Here is a 9601-nt window from a genome sequence, read left to right as displayed (position 1 = left end):
GATCTTATTTAAACGATAAAAGCTTATAATGATTTATTATATCCAACAATGCATGATTCTGTTTTGATATTAATAGTTATGTGATTTTTTAAAATTTTAAGTTTAACAATTTGTATAATCATAATTATATTATAAAATTTTAATATTATAGTATAGTAGTATAAGAATACGTATAATTTTAATATATCTAAATAGAATCAAACTTTATTTTTTATGGTAAAAAGTTATATTTATTTATTTATTTTATTTTAATTATTAAATTGAAAAGAATTTAATAAATTCTAAATTTTTACATCTACTTCTATTATATTTAAAAAATAATTTAACAATCAGTATTTAATACGATATAATTTAAGCACATATTACATTGAGATAAGACAATCTATAAACACTGATCATAAAGTCTGATGCATGAGAATAAAAACTAAACAGATTTTGAGAAAGAACCTGAAATAATTCCAAGTTCATTTACCAGTCCTGTAAAAGTAGCTTCACATAGTGGTTCTGTGAAGATATCTGTTAGTTATTGATCTGTTGGAACAAAATGCAATTCCACTGTACCTTCCATCACATGTTCCCTTATGAAATGGTACCTAATGCTGATGTGCTTTGTCATTGAGTGTTGAACTGGATTTCCTGTCATAGCAATAGCACTTTGATTATCACAGTAAATGGGTATTTTAGAAAATTCTAACCCATAGTCCAGTAACTGATTCTACATCCAAATAATCTATGCACAACAGCTTCCTGCAGCAATATATTCTGCTTCTGCAGTTGATGTGGAAATTGATTTATGTTTCTTGCTAAACCAGGAAACCAATCTGCCTCCTAGAAATTGGCAGCTTCCACTAGTGCTTTTCCTGTCTATTTTGCATCCTGCAAAATCTGCATCTGAGTAACCTATTAGCTTAAAATCTGATTCCCTAGGATACCACAATCCTAGATCAGCTGTACCCTTGAGGTACTTGAAAATTCTTTTCACATCTATTAGACGAGGTTCTCTTGGATCAGCCTGAAATCTTGCACAAAGACAGGTAGCATACATGATATCAGGTCTACTTGCAGTTAAATAGAGTAAAGAGTCAATCATACCTCTGTAGTTAGTAATATCTACTGATACTCCAGTATCTTTATCTAACTTGGTGGCAGTGACCATGGGAGTTGATGCAGTTACTGTCTTGCATACCAAATTTCTAGAGTAAATTTCTGGTGTACTTGGATTAATTTATGGAAGTACCTTCTTCAGTTTGCTTGACTTGAAATCCCAGAAAATAGCTAAGTTCTCCCATCATACTCATTTGATATCTTGATTGCATTAGTTTTGCAAACCCTTCACAGAGTTTGGCATTTGTAGAACCAAAGATGATATCATCAACATATATTTGTACCAAAAGTAAGTCCTTTCCATGGTTGAGGTAGAACAGAGTTTTATCAATTGTGCCTCTGGTAAATCCACTTTTCAGAAGAAATTAAGCTAAAGTCTCATACCATGCTCTAGGAGCTTGCTTGAGGCCATAGAGTGTTTTATCAAGTCTGTAGACATGATTAGGAAATTTTGGATCTACAAATCCTGGAGGTTGTTCAACATATACCTCCTCTTCCAATTCTCCATTGAGAAAAATACTTTTCACATCCATTTGAAAGACTTTAAACTTCTTGTGAGCAGCATAAGCCAAAAAGATTCTTATGGCTTCCAATCTAGCAACTGGAGCAAATGTTTCATCATAGTCAATACCCTCTTATTGAGAGTAACCTTTAGCAATCAGCCTTGCTTTGTTTCTTGTAATTATGCCGTCACTGTCAGTTTTATTTCTGAACACCCATTTTGTACCAACAATGGATCTGTCCTTTGGTCTTGGCACTAGGGTCCAGACTTTATTTCTTTCAAATTCATTTAACTCTTCCTACATTGCTTGCACCCAATCAGTATTTTGAAGAGTTTCTTCCACTTTCTTTGGTTCAGTCTGAGATAGAAAGGAATGATAGAGACATTCATTTGATGTTGTTGTTCTAATTCTGACACCTGCTTCAGTATCTCCAATTATTAAGTCAGGTGTGTGTGATTTAGTCCATTTCCTTGCAGATGGAAGTTGATCTCTAGAACTGGATCCTCCCCCATGATCCATGCTATCTCCATCAGCATTTGTTGATGCTCCCCCTCAAGTTATGCTCTCTGAAATTCCAGAATTTGAGTTGGATCCTTCAGGAATTGAAGAATCAGAGTTTCCAGAATTATTAGAATTTGGCTCATCAGAACTTGATGAATCAGAACTTAAAGAGCCAATGACTGGTTCTGATGCTTCTTGAGAGTCTTGAGATGTGGTAGGATCATTAGCTTGCTCCCCCTGAACATGTGCATTTCCCTTTGGAGCAGTTACCACAGTTTCAATGACATCAGAATTTAACCCGTCATAACTTACAGGATCAGGATTTAGGTCATCAGAGTTTACAAAATCAGAATTTACATCTTCATTTTCAAATCTCAGCTGATCATGATCATTGAAATCTTCAAGTCCAATAATCTTTTTATCATCAAAAGATACATTGATAGATTCCATAACAACCCTTGTTCTTAAATTGTAGACTCTGAAGGCTTTTGTGAAAAGTGAATATCCAACAAAAATTCCTTCATCAGTTTTTAGATCAAATTTTGACAGATGTTCAAGATGAGTCTTAAGAACAAAACACTTGCATCCAAATACATGAAAGTATTTCAAAAATTTGACTTCTTTTTCTTCACCATCTCATATGGTGTTTTTCCATGATTGTTTATGAGTGTAGCATTCTATGTAAAACAAGCAGTCTACACAGTTTCATCCCAAAAGTAGGTTGGTAGCTTTGCTTCATCAAGTATAGTTCGTGCAGCTTCAATAAGAGTCCTGTTCTTTTTTTCTACAACTACATTCTGCTGTGGAGTTCCAGGTGCAGAAAATATCTGCTTTATTCCATGCTCTTTGCAGAACTCTTTCATGATTGAATTCTTGAACTCAGTGCCATTATCACTTATTATTTTAACAGAATCTTTGACCAACTTATCCAGCTGTCTGACATGATCAGTTAGAGTAGATGCAGTTTCATTCTTCTTGTGCAAGAAATACACCCAAGTGTATCTTGTGAACTCATCCACTATAACCATAGCATATTTCTTCTTTACAATGGATATGACATTGACTGGACCAAATAGATCAACATGCAGTAAGTGATAAGGCTCAAGAATTGAGGATTTAGTTTTGCTCTTGAATGAAGATTTTCATTGTTTTGCCTTTTGACATGAGTCACAAAGACCATCAGGAGTAAATACTGATTTTGATAGTCCTCTCACAAGATCTTTCTTTACTAGCTCATTTATGTTGTTGAAGTTTAAATGAGAGAGTCTCTTGTGCCAATTCCAACTTTCTTCAATTGATGCTCTGCTTAACAGACAGATTGCTGAACCATCAGATTTTGTTTAAAGTCTGGCTTCATATATGTTACCATGTCTGTAACCTTTCAGAACCACTTTGCCTGTAGAATTACTTAAAACTTCACAGTGTTCTTCAAAGAAATCCACATGATAACCTATGTCATAGATTTGACTCACACTTAGCAGATTGTGTTTAAGTCCTGAGACAAGAGCTATTGTTTCAATTATGACATTCCCAAGATTGATATTGCCATATCCCAGAGTCTTTCCCATGTTTCCATCTCCATAAGAAACTCTTGGGTCAGCTTTCTCCACAAAGTCTGATAGTAGGGCTTTATTTCCAGTCATATGTCCTGAACATCCACTGTCCAGAACTAGGATGTTTTTTCTGTTGCCCTGCAATCACAAAGACCACTATTGGTTAGTTTTAAGGACTCAGACTTGCTTGGATCCTTTGGCATTTTTAATTTGTTAGCATTTGCAGCGGATTTAGTTTCAGAGTTTATGCTAACATGCTTTTTATCAGACTTTATATCAGACTTTGCATCAGAATTTACACTAGAAGGAATTACACTAACTTTCTTTAAAGATGGTTTTATTTGATAATAATCATAGTACAAACTATGATATTCCTTACAAGTATAAATAGAATGCCATAAACTACCACAATAAAAATAAGGATTTTGTGGTTTAAACCTAACAGACTGACTTTTAACTCCTGATCTAGGAGGTAAAGAGTTTATATCTTTATTTTTCCTGCAAAAAGAAGCAAGATGGTTAGAGTTTCCACAGTTATAGCATTTCTTTCTAGGAGCATTAGGAACAGGCATATAATTATTGTTTTTATTCACATCTTCCTTTTCATTCCTATTTTTCCTAGCTTCCTTTACCTTATTCACATTTCTAATCTCTTTCAGCTTATACTTAAGTTGCTTCTTTATCATTAATCCAACATTTACCATAGTTGGTTTATCATATTTTAATCTGTCAGAAGTTGACTTTTCTTTGACTTCTGTTTTAGAATCATTCATCTTTTCAGATTTTGACACATCAGTTTTTGCAACAAATTTAACAGAATTTACCTTTGGCTTTTCAGCTTTCTTGGTAAAGTTTGGTTTAGATGACACAATTTCTTTTTCTTCTTTATCATCTAGATAACCTAGTCCTTCTTTCCAATTTCCATTTTCTAAGATTTTCTAAGTTGTTCTTCCAGAATTAGTCCAAGTTTTGATTATCTCCTTTTCATTTTCTAGTTCAGATTTAAGAGATTTATTCAATTTTAGCACTTCATCTCTAACATACAAAGCCTCATCTCTTTCTTTCTGAGTTTGATGAAATATAATTAACTCTTTTTCTAAGTAGTCATTTCTGTTTCTAAGAGCAAGACTTTCAGAAGTTAATATTTCATTTGTTAAAGTCTGATCTCTAAAACTAATGAACATGATTTTAAGATATAATCTTAGCTCAGAAATATCATCAGTATGAAAATCAAGAGTTGAATGAGGTACCTTCAATTCAGCAGCATCAGAACTGCTATCAGCATTTTCCATTAAGGCATAGTTCACCTCATCTTCATAAACTGAAGTGTCTGCCCAGTTTTTCTTCTTTGTGATAAGTGTCTGGCCTTTATCACCTTTTCCTTTCTTGCAGTCAGGAGAGATGTGGCATCTTTCACCACAATTGTAGTATTTGACATTTGAGTTGTCTCTTCTGTCAGACTTTCCTTCTTTGCCTTCAGACTTTCTAAACCCTCTCTTTTCAGAACTTCCACCTTTCCTGGAAAACTTCTTGCCCTTTCTGATTTTTTTATAGGCTATCTTTGTGATACCCTTCACCATAAGAGCACACAGTTGCATCATCTCTGCATCAACATCCACTTCAGATAAATTATCAGATTCTGAATCATCATCATCAGAATTTGATGACTCTGAATCAGACTATATGATGAGAGCCTTTCCTTTACCCCTCTTTGAGACAACCACTTTAGGAGATTCCTCCTCAGCTTTAAGAGCAATTGTCTTTGACTTTCTTCCATGCCTTTTGCTTCTTTGATCCATCTCAAGTTCATGAGTTTTGAGCATACCATAAATTTCATCAAGAGTAGTTTCAGCAAGGTCATAGTTGTCTCTTATGGTAGTAGACTTCAAATCCCAATTTTCAGGAAGAGCTAAAAGGAATTTTAGATTTGAATCTTCAAGATCATATTCCTTGTCCACCAGTGATAGATCATTCAAGAGTTTGGCAAACCTGTCATATAAATCAGTTAATGATTCATCAGCTTTTGAATCAAAGTGCTCATACTCTTGAGTCAGTATAGTCTTCCTATTATTTTTGATGGCTTCAGTTCCCTAACATCTTGTCTCCAAAGCATCCCATATTTCCTTTGCAGTCTTACATCCAATTACCCTGTTTGACATGACATTGTCAATTGCACTATGAAGCAGATGCCTTACCCTTGCATCCTTGGCAATAGATGAGATGTCTTCAGTTGTGTAATCACCTTTCTCCTTTGGTATCATCTTTGCTGGTTGATCAACAACTGCAACAATAAGTTTGGTAGGCTTATATGGTCCATCATTAATTTTAATAAGGTATTCTGGATCTGTGGCTTCCAGAAACATAGCCATATTTACCTTCCATATAGGATACTCAGATGCTATCAGTATGGGAATCCTAATACTCTCATATCGACTGTGCATTTGATTGTTTTGAGTATCTTGAGTTTTGGTGGGCTTAGTTGGAGTTTGTGTTTCTTCAGACATGATTGTAAACTGGATCTCACTGTTTGTATATCAACAGAGAGGCTCTGATACCACTTGTCAGGTCACACAACACTATAAAAGGGGGTTGAATATAGTGTTTATACAATCAAATCGATTTAGAACACAAGTATATAACAGTATTCAAGTTTATTTAATATAATAAGCTCTGTTACAAAGTAGGTTAAACTACTCTCTCATTGATGAACAATATCACTAAGAGCTGCTAGGTTACAATGAATAATGTTCTCGTTAATGATAACACTTATAGTGTAAACCCTAAGTTGTGTTTATATAATACACAGTTACAAGATATCTTCTAATTGATATGGAATATAATCCTGTCTCCTAAAATATATATCAATCAGATATTATCTTCTGTAGTCCTATAGCTGTCCAACTCTTCATGCATATCTTCCTTTGTTTTAGTCCAGATCATCTCCTGTAAATCAGCTGCATTCCTTATCTAAAGTACCCACACTTAAGTCCTGATATAAATCTTGACGGCCTTAAGTTCTGATATAAGTTCTAATTTCCGGTATGTCCTGATATTAAGTTCTGAAATTAAACACAACAGATTAGACATGACATCACAAATATATCTAACACAACTAATCAGATAACACGAAATTAGTATACGCCAACTTTCGTTGTACGTATACCCTACTACTAAGCATCCATAATTAAGATAGAAGATAGCAGACACCAATTATGCTTAGACCCTATATGTCTATAAGATTTAATAACATAACGGTTGAAGAACAAGTTATCTATCTTGATTACATAGGGTAAATAAGATGGTTAAAATTACCCACGAATTATGCATGTCAATTCATACATAAACCTATGCTAGCATGGCAAGTTCTAAACCTCCATATTCACTGTCGCTTCAATGGAGATTAACAAACAATCTTAGATGTTAGCTACGTATCAAAGACGAATAAGAACAACCAAACTAGGAAATCATAAATCACCACACACTAAAGATTATAAAAAAATTAACTATTGAAATCCATAGATAACTCCGCTAGAACCCCATGACAATGATTAGTTCATAATCGAACTCATCGTCACCATAAGTTCCAATGAAAACATGATAATAAACAATATAAAAGTACTAGGGTTTAAAGACAAATCGAAAATAAGCATCCGAAGTATCAACTATATTGAAGAATACAAAAGTCTTCTTCTCCGTAGTCATTTTGTGCTTTCTAGGTCTTCTCAATGTTCTCCCTTCGTTCCTCGTTATTAAAAATGAATTATTATGGGTATATATAGGCTTCTGGTGGACCTGAGCTCTCAAAATCTCCAACTTCAACATAAAACAGGATTCTGGCACAGGGACCCCGTGCGGCCGTCCCGCTCTCCGCACGGGCGCGCGCACTTTCTGCATCTCTGGCGCGGCATCCCCGCTTCCTGCGCGGGCGCGCCATCTTCCTGCACTTTGACTTCAATTCTTGTTTTGGCTGCAGTTTGAGTTCCGTTCGTCAAGATTCGACGATTCAATAGTACACGCAAAGATATCGAGATTCTCTACAACTTGAGAATGGTCTTGAATTCAGAATCTGACCTCTTTTCAGCATATTTTGTTAAAAAGTTCATTTATTCATCCAACTAATGTCTGTAATGCAATAACACAAAAATACATCAAAAATACTAATAACTTGAGTGCAAAACACCAACTTAAGCATGTAATGAAGCATTCCAAGTAGATATAAAATCCACTTATCAATGCACACAGCTGCTTACAAGTATTTTTACAAAAGAGAAACAGAGAAATTCCTAACAGATGTAGGTTTTTCTATTTCTCAGTTCAATCGATAATTTTTCTACTTGCTACACTTAGTTTATATATTACCAAGTTACACATGAAAAAGACAAATAGATTAAACAAATATCTAAGTCCGTTCACATGTTTCTTCATCTCTCTATCCAGCATCTTTGTATTTTTTCAAGTAAGCATGGAAATGGAAATGCTCCTTTGTTCTCTCAAACCTGCAAATAGGATGCAACATTCCTTTTGTATAAAATCAACCCATGTGACTGTCAAGTCACTTTCAACTGCTATTTAAATTGGTTATCTGTTGAGACTTTAATGTTATCCGTTGATACTCTACATGAGTTATCCGTTGAGTCTCTAATGGATCATCCGTTGAAAGTGTCTTGAGTCATCCGTCGAAACTTTGTAGTTTATCCGTTGAAAGTATTTCCTTAGCAGTTAATATAGTTTCACTTATGCAAAATTATAAGGCATCTAATATTTACAATTAGCCAACCTATTTTGCATATCTTTTCAGTAGTCAACATGACTTAGAATTCTCTATAACTTCTAAACTTCTAAGTTATTACAGTATACAGAAATGTGCTACAAAAACTTATTGAAATATAAGCTACTCTATCAACAGATGAACAAGTATGGTTATCCGTTGACAGTTACAAAACCACTCAATTAAATCTACTAAGGTGTTTTGGTGAATTATCATCAAGCCCACAACATATTCCTAACAATCTCCCCCAATTTATGTCTACTAGAATTATAGGCATAAATTTAGGAGGATTTATGATAACAAAACACCTTACACAAAATAAGTAACCAATAGTAGATAAAAATGATAAGTGTTGCATTTTATTGAAAATTGCACAAAACAAAGTTCACAGAAATCTCACAAGACATTTTCAAGGTGCTCCTCTAGACTGAGCAAATTAATCCTTTTTTCTTAATTATATAGTCTTTTTTCTCACTTTCTCATCATTTTCTTCTATTTGGTGTTGGAGTTGTCTGTAGAACTTAGATTCATCGTCATTATTGAGATCCATCATCTCTTGTATTTCCTTGAGAGTATCATTGCTTGTTTTTTAGCTGGTCTTCAAGTCTAAAGAATCTTCCGGTGTTTCTTTCATCCTTGAAATCCATCAACCAATATGGTCTCAAATGCACTCTACTTCCAGTGTAAGGAATATATAAGATTCTTGGTAGTGCATTTGGATTTCTCCTGCTTTGAATTATTTGTTGAATTTTGTTGAGTACCTCTGTTTTGGCCATCTTGGTGAATACAAAATCTTTCTTCATTGCAGAGAATAATTTCATCAAGACACTGTAGCCTTCATTAAGAATCCTATGCAGAGGCCAAGATATTTCCTTTCCACCCATGTACCTGAACACCAATCTTTCTGGGAGTCTGTTGTGGGCATTAATTGCTCTTACTTCATCTAGCTCATCCAAGTAAAGGTTGATATCTGAGAACTCTTTTATGTCATTGATAAAGAGTTGATCTCATTTGTTGACTGTTGGTTTGGGTTTGAATAAGGCTTTCGATTGGGATAAGACAGGCTTGACTTGCTTTCTTGCCGATTGCTTCTTTCTTTCTGATGTTGTTGGAATTGGAATGTTTAGCTTAGGAATAGGTAATTGTCCAATTATATTGGTTCATCCTTGGGA

Source organism: Apium graveolens, chromosome 9 (genome assembly GCF_009905375.1).
Source record: "Apium graveolens cultivar Ventura chromosome 9, ASM990537v1, whole genome shotgun sequence".
In the NCBI taxonomy this organism is placed as follows: domain Eukaryota; kingdom Viridiplantae; phylum Streptophyta; class Magnoliopsida; order Apiales; family Apiaceae; genus Apium; species Apium graveolens.
This window is presented reverse-complemented; position numbering follows the sequence as displayed.